Here is a 20347-nt window from a genome sequence, read left to right as displayed (position 1 = left end):
CAGCGGTGATGACTTCAGGCAAGGCCCAGTGCAATGAGATGTATAAAAATAAAGCAGCCAGTTGGATTTAAAAAAAAAAGGAAAGGTGGCAAAGGAAGCAGAAAAGCACAAGAAAAACCTTTGAAACTATTTTACTGCTCTCATTTTTATTTGAAACTATGAAGAAAACCTACTTACAGTTACATGCTTATTAGAAGTATTTTTCCTGGTGAAGGTCCACACTGTCATAATTTAAGAACAAAGGCACAGAATTAGCAGGTTTTATGTTTAACTAAGACCAAGGATTCACTTCGTAGTCTCTACCAGCAGGATGCTTTTGCAAAGGTAACAGACCAAGATATATATATATATACATATCAATCAAAGTTTCACGTGGCAAACCATTCCAAAATCAGCAGTTGAATTTTTGGACTCAAATCTACTTAGACTCGTAAAGATGTCTGTAAGATTTAACACAAGGCTGCCAATAGATTCAGTACTGCTCTGTCAAAGAGGGACACTGTCACCATTATGGTGTTCTTAAGGGCATGTAACTATTAGCTTAGTTACACAGTTTACTCATACTCCTCATTTTGCTGCACTCTGTATTATATGGGCACTGGGGGAAGCTCTGAAGTAGTTACGTTTCTTTTAGGAATTAGCCGTTCAAGCTCCACTATTTGAAGGCTGTTATCTTTCAACCTGAGAAACAAAAGCAGACCCCAAATGTTGGATTTTACTAAACTATATTAACTTGGGTTTTTTTCTTGAAAGAAACATTCAGCATGAGACAAAACTGGCAAGAGTAGAAGACAGACAAGCCTTTAGTCTTTGTGAAACATGTTCCTCCTACTTTACAGGAAGATCATCCTTAAAAACAAGCATTATCTCTATATGATATGATACAATAAAACATAGTTACTAGTTTAACAGCAATAATCCTGTCTTCCACTTAAGAGTAAATCCTCACTGGAGGAAAGGTTTGTATGTATTTCATAATCCAGAAAATATCCCTCTTCCCCCACTGAGACAGAGTTCAACGTTTGTTCACTTGATCATTCGCTGTATCTTGTTCTCACATGATTCACCATTCTCCACACAGGAACCCTAAAATCATGGTATCAACACTTCAAAGGATATCACAGGCAAAATTCAACTATAATTACTTTTCTGAAAAGCTTTTCTATCAAATGTCACCTATAACCATAGAAAATTACTGCAATAACTTTACTGTCAAAAACTAAATATCAACTTACAATAAGCAAAAGCTTCTGAAAAAAAACCTAACAGTGATTCAGCAGAATTCAAGAGCCATTGTTAACCAGCACAACTCCTACACTAGGACAACTTAATAAGAGCAACAGGTTAAAGCAGGATACGCAGTGGTGGACAGGACACACTTGCAATTAAAAGCAAGCAAGCAAAGTGGAAATTCATCTGGATTACTATGCAGAGGAAGCAAACCCAAAGCCTTGGAATTAAATTGTTCTGACTGTAACAAGTGAACTCCAGATCTAGCTGTTCCAAGGTGCTTTAACAGATTTTACAGTTCAGCTTGTAGAAGCAAACCTCCAAAACACAGATTCAACCCCAACCAACTGAAAACCCACCTGTTTTCAAATTCTTCATTCCATCTATCCCTACAGACTACTCCTGCAGCTCACATTCAAACTCTGAGACCTATGCATTTCCATTCACTTCACTTGTCTGCAGGAAACCCAAGCAAGTTACATGCAAGCAGGTTTGTTTATTTCGGCAAAACAACGAGGCTCTCAAGGCACACGGGATGTCCCAACTTCTGCTTGCAATGAACTACAATGGACTGCAGGCTGTTACATCCAAACATTTAATTTTGAAGCTTGAAAAGGGAAGAGAGTCACCTGCTTTTCAGTAGGAAAACTTAACAGTAACTCTTCTAGGAAAGCCCCATATGACACCTCTGCAAGGAGAAATAACTGAAATATCCTCAAAATGAACCATCAAGAAAAAATGTAATTTTCCTCCTGTGCTTTAAAGTTGTAAAGAGCTACAATACTGGTCAAGAGGCTTCCAGGAAGTATTACCTAAACCAACTTTCCCATCTTGAACTTAGGATTCATTTCAGGAAGCTACTGAATAAATTCATAGTGACATCATCTACCAAGTATTTTTGCTCAAAGTAAATTTAAAACAGAATTAGTCTTACACTGGGAAGATTTGTAGTAGTATCTGATCAAATTCCTTACATATATTTCTTTAAAAGAATACTTTAGCAACACATTTCAAACTATCTCTTATTAAGATGGCCTCAAGAAACTCCACTTTCTGAACAGTTTTACAGTTCTGTGCACTGATATTAAAAAGGTGAAAATGCAATAGATGGGGCCAAAAGCACTAGGCCTTACAAACTTGCCAGTAGTACCATGACTTGCATGACAGCATGCACAGCTTCTGTAGGATAGGACCCAATGAATGTTCAACTGATCTTTTCCCTTTCTTCCCAATTCAGCCCCCATAAAGCACAGCTGAACAGAATGCTGGAGATGCACATTTATTTTTGTGAAGTCATGCAAAAATTGAATTCTACTTGTTATACTCCCGATGCACAATAAAGCCACAAGCACAGTAAAATCCCTTGCATCCCAAAGGATACTTACCCTATCTAAAGCAATTGCTGTATTGGCAAAAGCTCTGAGCTAACCAACTGTTTTAGGCAAAGCTGGAGTCTTGATGGAATTGAAGAGCAAAATTACACTGATGACTCCACTGAAGTTAACAGCAGCTTTCAGGTTTTATCAGTGTTAGATGCTCAACATGAGGCATGGCAATGGAAGCTCAAAATAACTACTTGAACGCACACTCCTCTGAGGAGGAAGAATGACAGCCCCTTGCAGAAGTTCATCTGTTTGTCTTAGTACTATGACAGAAAGACACAAATCCATGCTCCCTACCAGCAAAAGTTGAGCAAATCTCCACACGCCCTTGCATGTACCTGCCTTGCCCTGAGGATGGAAGATGTGGGTAGTCAAATGTTTAAAAAAGCTACAGAGGAACCCATGTGCACGCTAGATCAAGAATTGTTTCATATGAACTTCATACATAACACAAATGTCATCTTTCAACGTATTCTAGACTAAAATTCCACCAACCGCAAGATGATAAAGCTATTTTGTGTGTTAAATGTATTCAAGTACAATGATTTTCTCCTTGCTCTTTCATGAGAAGAAAAAAATCAGGTATTTTACATCTCTAAAAGCATGTAGTAATCTAAATCCTTGTTAAGGTAAAGCATTTGAAGTACGACACTTCTACAACAGTACCAGCACTGTACCAGCATTATTGTATAGATCAAAATCTCAACTCAAGATTTATCACAGGACCCACCTGATAAGCAGCTTACATCAAAACAATTCTGTACAGTATTGCAAGGCTATTACTAGCACATCTCAACCAGATCTAGTTTAAAAAATCACAAATAACTGATGTGGAACAATACCAAAATGTATAAGCTGAAATGTATATACTGAAACACATAAGCTGTCCAGTCAAGTGCCTCCAAAGCTTAGCCTTGCAAAGAGAAGGCTATCCAGAATGCTGGATTTGGAATTGTCAACACCTACAATCAAAAGTCATAATACCTAATAAATAAAAAAGAGGAACTAGTAGGTAAGGATTGAGTGACTGCTTTAAGATGCACAAAGACAGAAAAATATAAAAGCCAGAAGAAATAGCACAAGCAATTAGTCAGAGAATTATCTGTCATTTAAAATTCAGCTTTATTAACATGAGATTTCCAAGCTATGGCTAGAAGGAATTCTGGCTGAGCAATGTCCTCATAAGTCAATCTTACTCCATGATATGAGCCAGTGTGTCCACAACTTGGTAGGTAAGCTTAGTTCATACACTTTATGTCTATACCTTGGCTGCTTTCCCCACATACCAGTAGTCAATATTTGTGCGTGCATGTGATTTTATATAGTATGCTCACACAAACCTTTCTTTAAAAAAGTCAGTCGAAGCAATAACCTTTTTGGTTTGCAGCTTTGAGTTCAGTAAGTAGCACAGAGTACATATCCTCCAGTTGCCTCTTCTCCCCCGCCCCCCGCTCTCTCCTACAACTCTGTAGTTAGAGACCGTTCCTAACTAAACCCGTAATAATTTTCACTTCTCTCTTATCAGCAAGAGCAGCTTCAAAGAATCACACAGAAGCCTGGATGACGGAAAAGGAGAGACTGGATCTGCAGATACCCTTGGAAAGCTTCACTACCCTGATTTCTGCCTGCTTATAGCCATCCACCTTGTTTTCTTGCTAAAGAACACATACCCTTTGAGTCACTCTAAATCGACTTCTGTCATTCAAGTGTTTGCTTTTTTTAAATTTACATGACAAAGGTTGGATTATGCTAACATACATGAAACAAGTATGTCAGCAGTAAAAGGCAACTTGTGTCAAAACTCTGTACTTCAGACTACTTTTGGGGGGGGAGGGGAGGGGCAGACCAAGACGAAGGAAGGAAACCCTATTTTATAAAGTGTGAAGAAGGAAACAGTGGAGAGAGATGTATCATGAAGAAACATGAAAGGGAATGTTTTCCCAATGCCCTTCTACCCTTGGAAACAGGCAGAGAAGATTTATCACATGCCCACAGATATCAGGTTTGACACAGTTTCTTGTCTTTTCTACCACAGAGACTAGAAGTAACTGGATAGCATATGGGAATTGTCTAGGAGTGCACGTCATACGGTTTTATTACAAAGGAGAGGAAAAAAACAGAAAAGATTGGCTTTTTCCATTCCCTTTTTAAATTAAATCAACCATCACACATCTGAGTCATCCCCAAACCCATCAGTTTTCTGTCCAAAGCAGTCCAAGGGTCTGTGAAAGGACAATCACAAGTGTTAGCTCATAAACCTGACTACACTTTAAGGTTTCTTGTTTGATGCTACACATCCCTGTAGGAAATATATTGAAAATTTCCACACTTGTAGCAAGTGGAGAAAAAGCCTGTACAAAGGTCCAGTTTTACAAGTACACAGTCTGATTTAAAGCTCCTGAAGCCTCAGGAAGTTATCTAGGAGAAATCAAAATAAGTTCATAAATTCAGCTTTGACAGGAAAGTGAGCATGCTAAAAACAACCTTAGGAACTTCAAAATTCATCAGAGCACCACTTTAGCTCTGGTTCGCGATAATTTTCGATAGGGATCCATAAATACCCACCATGAGTACTTTGTACAACACTAGTAGGATCAACTTGAAGCTGAGGCTACTTGTCAGAGCTTTCCCTCTCAGTGAAAATACCCAGAAGAGTCTGAAGTGCACACCTACCTACGAGAGCACCCCATCCTGAAAACTGAGCAGCTTCTTTACTGGCACTTGAATCCAAGTCCTCTCAAATGCCAAGACAGCAGTCCAGCTGGACAGTGTTCAGTGCAATACACAGCACAACTAAGTCCATTTAAGTATATTGATTGTAGTCAGACCATAATAGTATTTCATTTTTCTGCCATAGGAATGAATGCTTCTTCTACCTTTGGAAAAAATATCGCAGCTATATAGAGACACAGTAGTTAAACTGTTTACTTTGAAGAAAGCAGAGCAAATGAAACTATTCCACCATCCATCCTTGTCCAATACTAGCATCTAAAACCAAACCCACTCCCCTTCAATGCGCATCACTTGAAAGTTCAGCACGTCTTAATCTTATTAAAATTGTATTGAACCCTCCACCCTGTAATCACGGGAAAAACCTAAAATATGCAATATCTCATTTAAGAAGCCTCTCCATTTTGATCCACCCACTCTAGCTGACCAATTGTCTTAAGTGCCTGTGTCCTTACAGAGGAAGGGATCATTTGTCTTTCTAAAAGCCCTTTCACAGGTCAACTCCATGCAGAGGAATGCAAATGGCCTGGACTTCATGACCAAGTACCCTAATGGCAGAAATCCTCTCCTCCTATCTCACCAGACTGCTTCACTGAACTGAATAGAGAGGAGGAACAAGAAAAGGTGGATCAAAATTCATTTGCCTCCCCTTTCCAGAGACCTACTGTGCGAGTGGACACAGCCATATGTCCACAATAAAGATCACTGCTAAAGTTCATCTCTCTACAACATACATGAAGCTTCACTGTCAGAAAAATATCAGAAGTCCGTGATGCTCTCTCATTCACAAACATTTGCAGGATTAAGTTTTAAAAGCATTTAGACAGATTTTGAAAGGAATCCTTCCCAAAATACTATCATCTTGATTCCTCTGCCCACTCACCCTCCTTTGAGGGAGAACTGAGACTCCTAAAGACTTTTTTTTTTGATACTGTCTATTTACATTCCAAATATCTTCATCTCCATCTCAGCAAGAAAGGAAACGGTCAAGGATACTTGCAGCACTTTAATTTATAATATCACAGAAACAAAAACTTGTTCGGTGAAATTTATTACTAGGAGCAAAACAGTAATTAATTTTAATGACAAACTGTTTACTTTGCACAAGGGAAGCATGTTGGGTAGAAAATGCCAAACACTGCCAACCTCCAAATTGATATCATTCTATTATACTTCAGATCAGTATAACTCATATTGCTGACGTTTGGGATTTTTTTTTAAATGCAAGTTTCATATACAGTATTTCTACCTTAATGGATTTAAAAAGAAACCCTAATTTCTAGGTGTTTTAACTAGTAGATTATTTCTAGATAGCTGGACAGATCAAATTTGGCTACATAAGGACAACGAGACTTAAACTGAAACACCATAAAATTATTCAATGTTATGTCTTTTATGAAAAATAGTCAAATCATAGAATATGCTGAGTTGGAAAGGACCCATCAGGATCATCAAGTCCAACTCTTGGCCCTGCACAGGACATCCCAAGCATGTGCCTGAGAGCGTTGTCCAAACACTTCTTAACTCAGGCTTGGTGCTGTGACCATTTCCCTGGGGACCCTCTTCAGTGCCCAACCACCCTCTGAGGGAAGAACCTTTTCCTGATATCCAACCCAAACCTCCCTTGACTCAGCTTCATGTCATTCCTTGTGCCGTGTCACTGGTCATGAGAGTGTAGAGCACAGTACCTGCCCCTCCACTTATGAAGAAAGCAATCAGCTTTATTTTCTCCTATGTTTCCTTCATATTCTGCATATGCACAAACCTAAAAATGAAGGATATATTCTTGAAAACAGCTTCCCTTAAATCTTAAGCAAAACTAAGCAGGAATAGTAGAAAATACTTAAGTTGATACATTGGCTAGCATACTAAGTGTGAAGGCGTACACAAGGAGATGGCACTCTAAGAAAGAACACTGCAAAAAGAGGAATCAGACATACTATTTTTATCAGCAGCAATTTAAATCAAGCCTGATGTTCAACAGCTGATGACACTCACAGCACTCTGCTGGATACAGGGGACTCATATAAGTCCCCAGAGTGGGTCCATTACTCTGCCCTCACTAACTTAAATTGTTGGTAAACACATCCCACGGCATTAGGCAACAGGTCAAGTTTGTTGAACCCCCCCCAACAATACCAGTTCACTAAATAAAATAGGGACCAGCTGCTCAGTCAGCTATTGCTGCCCAAATAGCTGAATTTGTGCTAACCAAGTTCAAACTGCTCTAGTCACGCTCATGGGGGTTGTGAGCACACACATGCACATGTCCATGTGTGGGTGTGCGCGTACAGGGAGCAGGATGAGGCCCTGAGAGCAGGCCTTCCCTGGTTGGAGCACTGAGCAGGCAACCCATGCCTCTACCACCAGCAGAAGCACCTCTCCAAGACCTTGAGGAATCAACTGCACAGCAACACAGGAAAAAAGCAGCCACAATCATCAAAAACTGCTTTCAGCTTCAAGGGATATTGGCATCAGTATTCGGTTTTGCTATCAAACCCAGATGATGAGAGAAAGGCTTACAAACAGTCTTACACCAGTGGAACACCTGCAAAGGTTTAATGGGAAGGAGGAATGAGAGGGAGAATTGCCCCTCCAATGCAGGAAAACGCTTCCCCCTATTGTCCTAGTTTGTCTTGCTCAATGTCCTCCTCATATATCTGAGTTTTTGTAGTGGCCTCCTGCTGGTTTTTGAAGCAAAATAAGCCAGTGACCCAGAAGGTAATTAAGGGAAAGGAAATGTGTAGTTTACCTCATCCAGTTTGCATTTTGCATACTAACTTATAGTATAAAAAGTTGTTTAGACATACTTTCTCTTGCTGCTTCACTAAACTATTTGTCATTAGAATTGTTAATATAATGTGAGAATTCACTAGGTGAGTTTAAAAACACTTTGATTCACATTTACTTTAATTGTCCTTTTCCTACAAAAGCATACAGTTGTCTTGACTGTTCATAAACAGAGAGTCTTTGAGGAAGTATGACAGCTGTACTCAAACATTTATACAACTTAGCATTTCAACAAAAAAAAAAAATCACTCCAGTTTCTTGGCCTCTATTCTCAGTGAGACTTTTTTCCTATAATCACTTTCTTTCCAACTACTTGAAATGTTTTCACTATTCCTTTTTTGTTACTTTCAGGGCAGAACTCACCGCTGTCTCCACAAGCTGACTTCAGCAGAGGTTCTTGTGTTCCCCAAGAATGACATGAACCAACAAAAATCTTGTTAGGAAGGCTTATTGCGTAAACCAAGATCACAGTCACGTAACATGGCAGAGATCCTTTTCCTGGAGCTACCTTAAATTCATAATTAAAAATTATACAAAGCACATTACTAGACTAATGCTGAACCAGGAACCAAGAGTGCCATATCGTCAGTCACAGCAGCTTGACAAATTTCTATGTTTGAAGTAAACAGTGGAAAGCTTGTCTTAATAAGCTTTAGGAAAAAGGCACTCAAATTTGTAGGACACCACCAAGGAAAGTTGGCTAGCATATTCTAATACTCAGTAACATGCAGATCAAGCCAACTAGAACTTGCTACGGAGACAGAACTGACCACTCCTCCAAAAAATAGGCTTTGTTTGTATTAGGACTGGGAGACTCAAACATTTCGGCTCAGTTAGTCAGCTGTCACTGAGGTCTTGTCTTACTGAACCACGAAGTACAGTTTGAGGACCCCATGTAGCTTCAAAATCCTTTGACTATCTTTGGAAAATAAACTCATCAGTCCACCAGAACCTGATCACTAAAGGAAACAACTTCTTTTTTTAATTAACTTCTTAGCTTCTTAACTGAGAAACTTCTTTATTCAAAGTCTAATCTGAAAAAGATATTGGTCTTATCAGCTTTATTCGAAATAGTCAAATCTATATAACCTAGTAATTTTAAAATAAGAACATAGATCATCTCTGAAAAAGATTGTATTGGGATTTTTATTTTACTAGAAGCAGTTACTTCATAATGAACAGGATGGTGATCTTTTCCAAGACATTTTAAGCTAATGCAAAAAGACATTCTGAATCCACACATGGCATTAAGTTTTCACCACATAGAACCCAACGCATGGAAAGAAAATTCTCACGTTCCCTCAGTAAAGTTTGCTTGTGGAAAATGGAAATTATCTGAGAGCACTGTGCTAGGCCTCATGATACTGGATTGAAACCCAAACTTCTTACCCTTGCTTTTCTTGTATTCTAAAGTTTATGCTTTGTTTACTATTTCAGAGGGGAAAAAAATGAAAGAGAAAAGAAAACACACAGGCAAAATTACTTTTAAAGTTTCCTATGCAAGCTGCAAGTGGAGCAGCTGTGTTCATCCGACACTCATTAGGGGAAAAATCTGTTTGGGAACAAAGTAAATACAATTCAATACTTGAAGTCAGACTTTCCTCAAAATCTATTTGCAAATTTCACAGTCCTAACTATGTACTGTCACAATGCTAACCTCGGTACAGTAGCTCAGGACTACTTCTACATTTCTTGGAAATAGTTGCAACAGTGAGTTTCCCCATGACGAAATATAATTTTCCCAGAGATGCATCAGACAGGCTCATAACTCTTCTGTAAAGGAAACCTGCTGAAAGGTAAAAATGTGACAGCAGCAGTTTTAGAGAGAGATCTGGCCAGAAGATCACAATGATGAAAAAAAGCACATTCAAGAAATCTGTCCTTTCAAAGCATTCCTTATCAAGTCACCTTCAGCTCTACCTTCACAACTCAAACAAATTAAAAGATTCCCATTGAATAAGGCCGTTTAGTGTACTCTTCTAAATTCCGCCTTAAGCTAAAGGACAGTAATCCTCCAAGGCAATACTAAATCTATTATTTAATGAAAACAAAAGAGGAACAGAACACATTTAAGACACATTTCTCTGAGGTATATTACTGCAAGATAAAAGATGCTATCAAGTACTAGACTTATCCATCATGGCACAGATAGCTTCTTGCTGCAGATTTACCCTTGACAAAATCAAAGACCATACCAGGTTGGAAAACAGGGAATGCTACAGGCTCCGAGGCTGCTACATGCTTTTCACCTAACCAGAATCTCTGTCTCTGGAATACTGCCTTGCTATGAGGTTTAAAAAAACCTACCCAGCTTCTACAGAAGAAGCATAAAGCCACAAAACCACTTATTGACAAAGGACAGCTTCAAGTTATCAGAATTACATAGATACAACCAACTCCCATATTTATATGTTATTTGAGCTATTGTCTCCTCTCCTTGAGAGTTAGCCAGCACTGCAGGGTAGCACATTTTAAGTAACATTTTAAAGAGGACAAGCCAACAGCATTATACCAATCTGTGGAGAAAAGTACATTCAGTCTTTATCATTAGAGATTTAATCTTCTGGTACTATTCTTCTAGTACAGCACGTAACATAGAAGTACACAGAAAGGTAAGAGAAGCCTATGAATCTATCAAATACAAAAATACTCTGTCACCAGACCCCTTGAAGTGGAACTAAGGCAGATTTGTCTAGAGTCTGTAAAAACCTAACAACATTGAAAATTAGGGTGTTTTTTTTTTGTTTATTAATTCCTTAGTTTAGGGGTGAATTATGAAACACTTAAATGTTTTTCTAGTAAAGATGCAAACTTTCTATAGGCAGCCACTAGCAGTTTTATCTGCCCCTCAACACACCACTATGCATCCCTGGTCCCATTCTCCTCTCTTTTCTGTATCAACAAATGATGATCCAAATAACATTTTGCAGCCTGCAATTATAATGCAGTTCGGTTGATTTTTTTTCCCTCTTATTTTATTAATGCATTATCCCAAGACTTGTCATCCCACTGCTCTGAAACAAAAATAGTACACTTCTGAAGAGAACCGAGCCACTTGTTCTTATAAAAAGATTATCATGCCAGTACAAAGGTTGTTGTTTCTAACCGAGTTACTCAAGCATCCTGCAATAAGCCATTCAGAAGTTCATCGTTATTTGTCCAAACAGATTAGTCATATTAGTGCTGAAGCAATGGCATTATGTAAAAGGCTGCTTCTCTCTGATCTGCTTCATTAGCTCCAAATCATATTTACAAAATGCAACATGCTACTTCAGCATGTCTGCAGCAATCACCAGTTAAAACAATTTCTTTTATGATCACCCATGATATATGAATACATGGGTGGCCAAAGTATAGCCCATGGGTGCTGGGCTCTCAAAACTGCCTGCTCATTTAAGAGCACAAAAGGCAGAGCCCATGGACACCAGGAGCTGTAGCTCTCATCACTTCATCTCTGTTTTAGTGGGTTTGTGCAGAAGGGTAGCCCACAGACGGACAGACAAAGGCAGCAACAATGTGCTGCTCCATTTTCTAGAAATTCTGTGCATTTATATCTGCTGATGAAACTGAGCCATTCTCCAGTGGACAGAATTTAGATATTTATTCAATCTGACAGAATCAAGCTATTTAACAATGGCAGAAGAGCAGGGATGAAATAATGGGACTAGGATGTTATGAAGTGGAGAAGAGGTAGAATAAATACTGACATATCCCATTGTAGGTCTCAAACTGACATTATTGAGTCGGCTTTGGAAACTAGGACAAGTGATCTGAATCATGACAAAAAGGCTTTCAAACATACACTGTCTGCTCTTTGTTTGGATTTGAAGAAAGCAAGCAGCTTCCCTGAACTGGTGGGTACATTCTCAGAGCTCCTCTGTTGGGAGTCATTTTCAATTTACCTATTTAAGATGGAAAGTTTTCCACAGAAAACAATCAAGGAAGTTAGCCTCTGGACTTGTTTGCTGTGAGAAATCACACAGGTTATGGATGTGCAGTCAGCAAGGTACAGGATATAGGCCAGATAGAATTTACTGGAAAAAAGATATGTGTTACGGTTTATAGGGTAATAGTATATCAGAGCCGGGATCCTAAGCCTAGTTCCCATAGCTCACTACATGGTGAGGAGCGGGGGTAGAAGGAAAGATGTAAGATGTATATATCTTTCACATTAAGTAAATGGCAAACCAGCTTTGTGGTTGTTTCACTATCTTATACCGTCAAGAGAAAAATATGTTCCTGCAACTGGTTAAGAAAATTCATGGCTCTGGGCCAGACTACTCTGAAAAATTTAACCAAAGCACTTCCTTTCTTGCCCATTTATGAAGCAAACAGTATTTTCAAGATCACTGAAATTTCTGATTCTTCATACCAGCACGAGCCACACAACAACAGCAGAGCCTGGACGCCTGTCCCTGCTGCTCTGCCTGCCCCACACACCAGCTCAACTCAATCTCTTCTACCATGAGAGTCTCAAAGACACTGGGGCCCCAAACCTGGCCTAAGCCTACTTATCTGCCTTCTTAGACGAGACTTAGTACTTTCTCACATACATATTTGTGTGTATTTAAGTTCAAAGAAGGGGGCTGGCAGAACCACGAAGAAGTTACCATGTGAGTTTGCATTTAAGCTGGAGTGTGTGCTGCTTGAAAGAAAAACTCTCTCAAGTCTACTGCATTAACTGCACAGGAATTATCCCTACCAAGTCCCTCTATCAAGACCATGATGCTTTTTCAGTAGATGCAGAAACAGGCAAGAGCCTGCACTGTGAATAAAGACATATTTTCCCAAAGAATCCTTGCTGGCAGTGGAGGAGTTCGTTCCACTCTTGTTTCAGCACTCAAGAAAGTAATTCCTTCTACTTCAGTTTTTATTGAAGAAAGGAAATGCTGTTCAAGAGACAAGCGAATAGCTAATGGCGATCACATTTTTGAAGAAAGCAACACTTTTCTAGCGGGTGCCCATCCCTTGAAGCACTAAGTGCTGCTTCCACCACCATCTATACACACAACAGGGTTAGAAGTGCCTAAATGTGCAAGTCACTGGTCCTCAAAAAAACTTAGAAAAAAGGTTCTACCCCAAACCCTGTGTCTCCATTCCACATGCCTAGGTTTCTTTCCTTAAAAGACCAAATCCATAAAAGGCAAGCCATGCAGTTTCAGGATTTCCCTATCTGTGATATTAAAACCAGAAATGGAGCTTCATACTTGGTGCTTGTTCTTTTCATTTAGGTTGAAGAACTTGGGAAGAGAAGAAGTAGCATCAGATTTTGCTGGACAGTGATTCAGGACTACAGGGGCAAATACTATTTCATTTCACAACTTGCACAGATTTTCCATCCCTCCATTAAAGCATAAGACTACCCAGTTTAAATATTCCTATATACAGACCCTGTCAATCCAGCAACTTCAACCAGGTTACTGTACACAGCAAGAAGAAAATAAAAAACAAACTCAAAAAACCCCCACTCCAAACCCCAAAACAAACAAAACCCCAGAACACTTCTTTAAAGATTATTTATAAAAGGGACAGACATACACCAGGCAGGCATCTTGAATACCAATTCTCTGACCAGACTGGCTATTTCTAGATCAGTCCTTTTGTATGTTCTATTCTCACAGCCATATTTTCCACATGCCACAGGACAGATCCTAGCACCTGGAATACAAACCCTATGCCAGGTCACATGATAGCAAGGGGGAAAAAAAAGTAATATTACACCAAAACTAATCATACTGTCATAGACCCTTCCTCACTACAGTCTCCCACTGTTTCTTTTTGTTTGTTTGTTTCCCCATTTTCCAACCATTAATATGAATTTCCAAAGTCAGTCACCTCAGTGTAAAGCACCACAAGGCTGACAGGGTTTTAAGATGCTCAGGGCAGATCTGTTCTAAGGATATTGCTTCACATTTGCAAGTGTTGTTTTTTGCTTCTTAGCCCATCCTGTAGAGCATAAATTTTGCTGTCCAAGATTATGCTGACACTGTCCTGCAGAGATCACCACGATGGCACAAAGCTCTTTCTCAGGAGCAAAGGAGCCAGCAATCCTCCATCATGCACAATGGGGGATGCACTCTGTGATGAGAAGTGGCACTCAAGACAACAGGTAATGACACCCATACGATTTCAGCTGTTAGAAAAGGATACAGATGGAAGCCCCCTTTGCAGACTGCTCTAGGTGACATGATAATGTGCTACTTCAGTCTTCAAGCATACGAAGGTAACTATAAAACTCTAACAAGCAGGTGAGAGAATGAGAAGTCACCTGCTTCAATATAAAGTTCTCTTTGAGGATGATTGCCTTCATCTCTTTGCAAAGCCTACACAAAACGACACAATTACACAAAGTTAGAAAGCTTAAAGTCAGTGTGCCCATGTTCACTTCTCAACCAGAAAACAGCTCCTTACTTGCACACTCACTTTTCTACTTGCTCTAGAAACACCAGTGGAAAGCAGAAGCATTAAACAAAATAGCTCCATGCTCAGATGAAAGATGTCTTTACTTCAAACATGGATGAGATTCCACAGTACATGTTGTGGTTTTGAGGAACAGAAAGCAAATCTGTCACTTGGAGACAGATAAGCCTGTCTTCTGAAGGGCCTTGATGCTGACTAACTCCTGCAGCTAAAAATCCAGTTCAGATAAAAGTTTCTTTTCCTGAACTAAGCTACCTCAAAGTTTAGCATGAAGTATGCTTGCAACAGAACTTTAAAGCAGTTGTATACAAAATAGAAATAAATCACATTTCCCAAGCAAAAAAAAAAAAGCCTATGTGTAATGCTCAGTTTTGATGAAAAGAGGGGATGGCCCCACTCACCCCTAAGTTTATGGATTATGCAAGAGCACAGCCTTAAAGTTCGGAGCACAATGTTTTACTAAGAACTAGACAAAGCTATTTTCATTCCAACATAAAACTAAACTTTTTCAGTAAGGCACAAGAAAAAGGAACCACCTGCAAATTTGAAGTGTCTCAACTACAAATCTTTGTCTATGGTTTCCTGGAGACAACATTCTTCTGTAACATTCATAAACCATCATTTTGTCCCCAAATCCTTGTACATTCTTAAGCCAGAAAAAGAGTAATGAGTCACAGTCATAACCTAAAACAAGATTTCTAAAACCACACTGGCAACTTCAAAGTGGTGGATCAACTTCACCACCTTAAAAGGAAAAAAAAAAAAATCCAAAAGCTGAAGGCTGCTGATGTTCAGTATTTTCAGAGCTACCTCAGATGCGGCATCAGCAAACACTGCCCACACAGAAATAGCTGATCCTCTCCATAACAGAGGAAGAAGAGCTCTCAGCTAGGCAGAAATGACAATATTGCTCCTCAAAAATCTCACTTGAATTAACACCTATTGAAGCCAGAGAATACACGAATTCAAATACATACGATCCTTATTTATGTCACAGCTAAATGGGAAATAGTCTACTCAAAAGCAAGTGTAACTAAAATTTTGTTGGTTTGAGTTGCTCCTGTCATTTTACCTTTTCTCTGGAGTCCTTCCTCAGAAACTCTGGTATTTCAAACCAATTTAAGCTTAAATTTAATATTGGTCTTGATGGTAAAGAGACTATAACTTTTACGGACTGAAAAGACTTGGATGCTGTTTTTAAATTACATGAAATCCCACCCAAGTCCCATTATCTTGTGGTTTCCTTTTTATATCTAAATACAGTAGTGAAACTTCATCATCAGAGGTCAGCTGGAGGATGTTTAATCTCTTTTGATTTCTCAGCCTTTGTTCTTAAAGCAACAAAAGGACTATGGCATGCAAGGACATTAAGGGTCACACACCACACAAGGAGTACAGGACACCAGGACCAACTAAACAGTAAGGAAAAAACCCTACAAGTGCATCTCAGCTGCAATTCACTATATTGCCTAAAATTAAAGTGAGGGTTAAGACACAAGTCTGTGCTCCTCTCCCAGTGTTCCCACCAAAGACCTGCCATGTGAAACATTATGGATGTCTTTCTTCACTCAATTTCCACAGCTATTACTGAGGAACGCAGACAGAAGTAAGTCCACAGAAGCAACATCAACATACACCTGCATGTGGCATGACGTGCAGGCAAAGAGCAGAAAGAGTAGTACCAGTCAGATACGTTCTCACAAGGTGAGAAGCTTAGGTATGCTTTGTGAACAAGTATCAAGGCGCCAAAAGATTTAACAAGGGTTAGCCAAGTTACATGGGAGGAGGGAAAAAAACCCAAAAAAACCCACAAATTTTTTCCTGAATTCTTTTTCAGCAGTAGTTTCATAACAATGTAAAGGGAACTGCAATGCCACGTTTTTTGTTTAAAAAAAACAACTATATTCCACCTTGTCATATAAATCGAAAGCTTACTGAAAATACAATAGAAGTGAGTATAGGATAAATTATTAGGTGTAATAAATTTAAAGGTTAAATAATGTTTTTAAAATAAAATAATAAATTATAAATACAAAAGTTTCTATTTATTCCACTTACCAAATAATAAAAATATCTGATTAACAGTGTTAAACAGTTACCGCTCCTGTGATACTTAGAACACCTAAACATTTTCAGCCTCTCAAAAAAATACAAAGTTACTGCTCTTTGCACTCAGACTGAGTCTGCCCATTTAATTTCTAAGGGTTGACAACTTTCCCACGTCTCATTTTTTCTAATTAAAACTGCAATAGATCATGAATGTTTAGGATTATTTCAGCATTTCTCCACATCCATACAACAGCTTGCAGCATAAAGCACAATTCCATCTCCCTTGAACCGAAAGTCACTTTCACTGCGCGGGAGGGAGGGGGAAGGAAGAACTAAACCTCTGCATCTGATAATGAATTATCAATGTAGCAGTCTGAGAAATTTTTTTACATTACAGTCAACCTAATTCATCTTCCTGTGTAAGGAAAGAAGTTATTTTAGAACTGACATGCTTTTAACACTTTTGAAGACAACTTTTGAGGCAGTCAACTAATATTTTAAGTAGTTTCACATTGAAGCAACATACAGGGAAGCCACTCTTAAAACTCCTAGCACAGATAAGCATTTGGTATGCTCAACATCAGCTAGAGCAGACAGAACAGCAAGTATGCTAGTTACTCAGTACAACATACTTTTCATATTCTAGGAAGAAACAGTGCATGTTTATGCTGTTGCATACATTAGGCAGTCGAGGCTGCTCTACTGCTGCTACAGGACTGTTTTGTCAACAGTGATGAAGCTCTATTAATCTTTTAATAATATTTCAACAGTAAAGCATGTAAGCTAGGTCTCAGAGTAGCATCCAACAATGTCAACAGGAGTTTTGCAAATTGCTGCAGCCACTTGGCTTTACATACAGGCAAGCAAGAGTCACGTGGGCTCTGCAGAGAGGTGACTTACGTCTGGCTCTTTCTCTTTCATACAAGCAGTTTAAATGGTTTCACCACAGGGTTGCTATCTCCTCAACTCACCTCTGCAACACTTTCCCCCTTCCTCCCTCCAATTCCAAAAGATTGTTCACTCAGTGGTTGCTTCCCTTTACAGGACTGATCTCTCCATGAAATGCCCAGCCACTAACTGCATGTTGTTCCTCAACAATAAGAAATGTCAAGGGAATGGTTAACTTTAGCAATACTGAAACAGAATAAATGCAAACATTACCCTCATGTCTGTCAATTCACTCCATATACAGCCATCTTGCATACTGCCTCTGCACTCTGAATACAAGATTCCTTTAAGGGTTCTTCCTCAGACCATGGTTTCTTGACACCATGAGACCAGTTAAGCAGCAGGATCATCTGAAGGTATTCTCATCCCTTCCGCCCCCACTTCTACAGTTAATTTCCAGTGTTCCTTTCCCTTACCACCCACAGCCATGACAGTACACTTGTTTGTGGGAACACACAGTTGGTCAGACCATGAAATTCTCCTGCTACAAAACAGCTTTTTCTTTTGAGTTTTTTTAAGCTACTGTTTCTCATGGAATCCTTTTAGAATCCAATACCTTGCCCATCTCCTTCTCACCTTGCAATTTCCACACTTTCTAATTGCAGGTGACTTCCCTCACATGTTAAAATTCAGAGATAACAGGTCAGGTAGCAATCTCATGAACTGAATACTTTCAATATAAATCCCCATACTAACCATAATCACTACACAAAGTCTCATTCCATTTCTCCCATCATATAAAATTATACCACTGCAATCAGTCTGTAGAAGTGATGGCAACGTGGGGTTTTAAGTGGAAACACTAGGCGAAGACACAGGAGAAGCTTCCATTAACTGGACATTTAGCATGAAAATGCTCAGGCAGCAAGTTCTTCAGCTACAATGATTAGTCATATGTTCATTTGCACATCAACATCCAAATCAGAGTCTGACAATTGAAGTAATCTTTAAGATCTGGGAACAAACTGAGAAAAGGTAAAGAGTAACAACCAGCTGCATGTAACATACCCAAACCTGAATCTGAATCTTTCCCATGCCAAAATACCACTTAGGGCACATACAAAGTGCACAGTGCTCTCCAAACTGCAGCTAGGGAAACTCCCAAGCACTTCCACAAAGACATTTTAGATTAAAATGACTTACCTATAAAAGAGGCTCACAAAACCTACTTCAGATAGTGTATCAAAAAGGAAGAAATCCACCACAAGTCTTTATTACACTATAGATTGTACTTACTTGGGAAAACTTGTTCAGCAAGTCGCTTGCCTATGAAACAAGGCATCACTAAATGTAGCAGCATTAAAGTTAACACATTCCACACCTTGATTCCAATGTAAGTCTCTTATTCCTTGGCAGCAAAAGTCTCCATATTATTAATTTCAAACAAACAACCCTCCCAGCTGATATACCACACCAGAGAATGCTGATTTAAATATGTGCCAAACCTTTCTCTGAAGTAGAAAGGCTGCTGAGCTGAGAGGCCACTCTGATGAAGTGAATAGCAATGCAGAGGTTATGTTACATCAATGTGCTAAAAAGAGCTCATGCCCTGCTTTCTGAATGCTCTACAGGCTCCCTGCCCATAGGTTTAGTGCCCTGACAAATGTTGAGCCACAAAAGTGTGCTATTGTATTAACTGAGTAGGAGGAAAAACAACAACAGCCTGGAATGTCACCAAAAAGTAAGGCCATGGAAGTTGAATGTAACAGTCTAGCATCTCCATCAGATAACTCACAGCAGTCTGACACCATCTGGTTCCTTCAGGTATGTATCAGATATTTAAACTTCCATTTATACTGGATTAATAAACACATAGATTAACAGATTGAGTTTGTATTGTTTGTATAAGAACAACATAAACTAAGAGGAGACTTTAGGATATTCCTGCCTAGGCAACGCATGTCCTGGCAGGGTTATTTTTATGCTGCTGTAAACAGACACATTCCATTCCACCTGTGGGGTCAGCAGCAGCACCTCTGCACTCCCTCATCCATTTGTTTCTCATAAATTTGCTCCAAGTTGGCTTTCATTTTAAATACCTTGTGAAGAGTTTTAAGCTTATTGGTCTCAGTGCAGAAACTGATGTAAGGAAAAAATATTAGCATGACTTAAGCATGTTAACCCCTCATCCCTACCTACAGTCACAAAATTCTTAAAATATCAATTCTCAATTTGCAATTTATTGTTTGAGCCCCCAGGCTGCTTGCTCTCAAACTTCATCTCTGAGCTCTAGAATTAATTTGAAGAGTCAGAGGGAACAGCCGCAGCTCCCTGGTGGTATATCCTGTTCTTGGTTAAGCTCACTTTTTAATATTTAGCTTGGTGCCAATAGCACAACAGACCAGAGATTGCTTTACAGTTACAATTAGTCTTGGGCCACTTATACTCCTGTAGCCTCTTCCAAGGAGCACAGACTTGTCTACAGAAAACAGTGAAGAAAAGCAAAACACTGTACCAGGTTTAGCAGTGTTTTCCCTGCTAGAGACCTGGGTATCCTTCATGTACTGAAGGCCTATAGCATTGACTACAACGCCCTTCCTACCCCGCAGCAATCCTGCAACAGGAGAGCCACAGCACACTTTGTGCTGCAAGATGGAGATGAACCCAATTTGGTACTTTCTCCAAAGACACTATTCATCCACAAAACTGTCTCAGGTGATGATGTATTTGTTTGCTATTCATATCCCCTGCCCTCCAACCTAAGGTATGAGCATGAGAAAAAAGAGAAAACTCCAAAACCACCGCAGCTCTGAGATTCACAGCTTTGATAGCTAAGACCCCTTCTTCTCGGTGTTAAG

Source organism: Manacus vitellinus, unplaced genomic scaffold (genome assembly GCF_001715985.3).
Source record: "Manacus vitellinus isolate BGI_N305 unplaced genomic scaffold, ASM171598v3 scaffold_33_pilon, whole genome shotgun sequence".
Taxonomy (NCBI): Eukaryota; Metazoa; Chordata; class Aves; order Passeriformes; family Pipridae; genus Manacus; species Manacus vitellinus.
Note: the sequence above shows the minus strand (reverse complement) of the source record.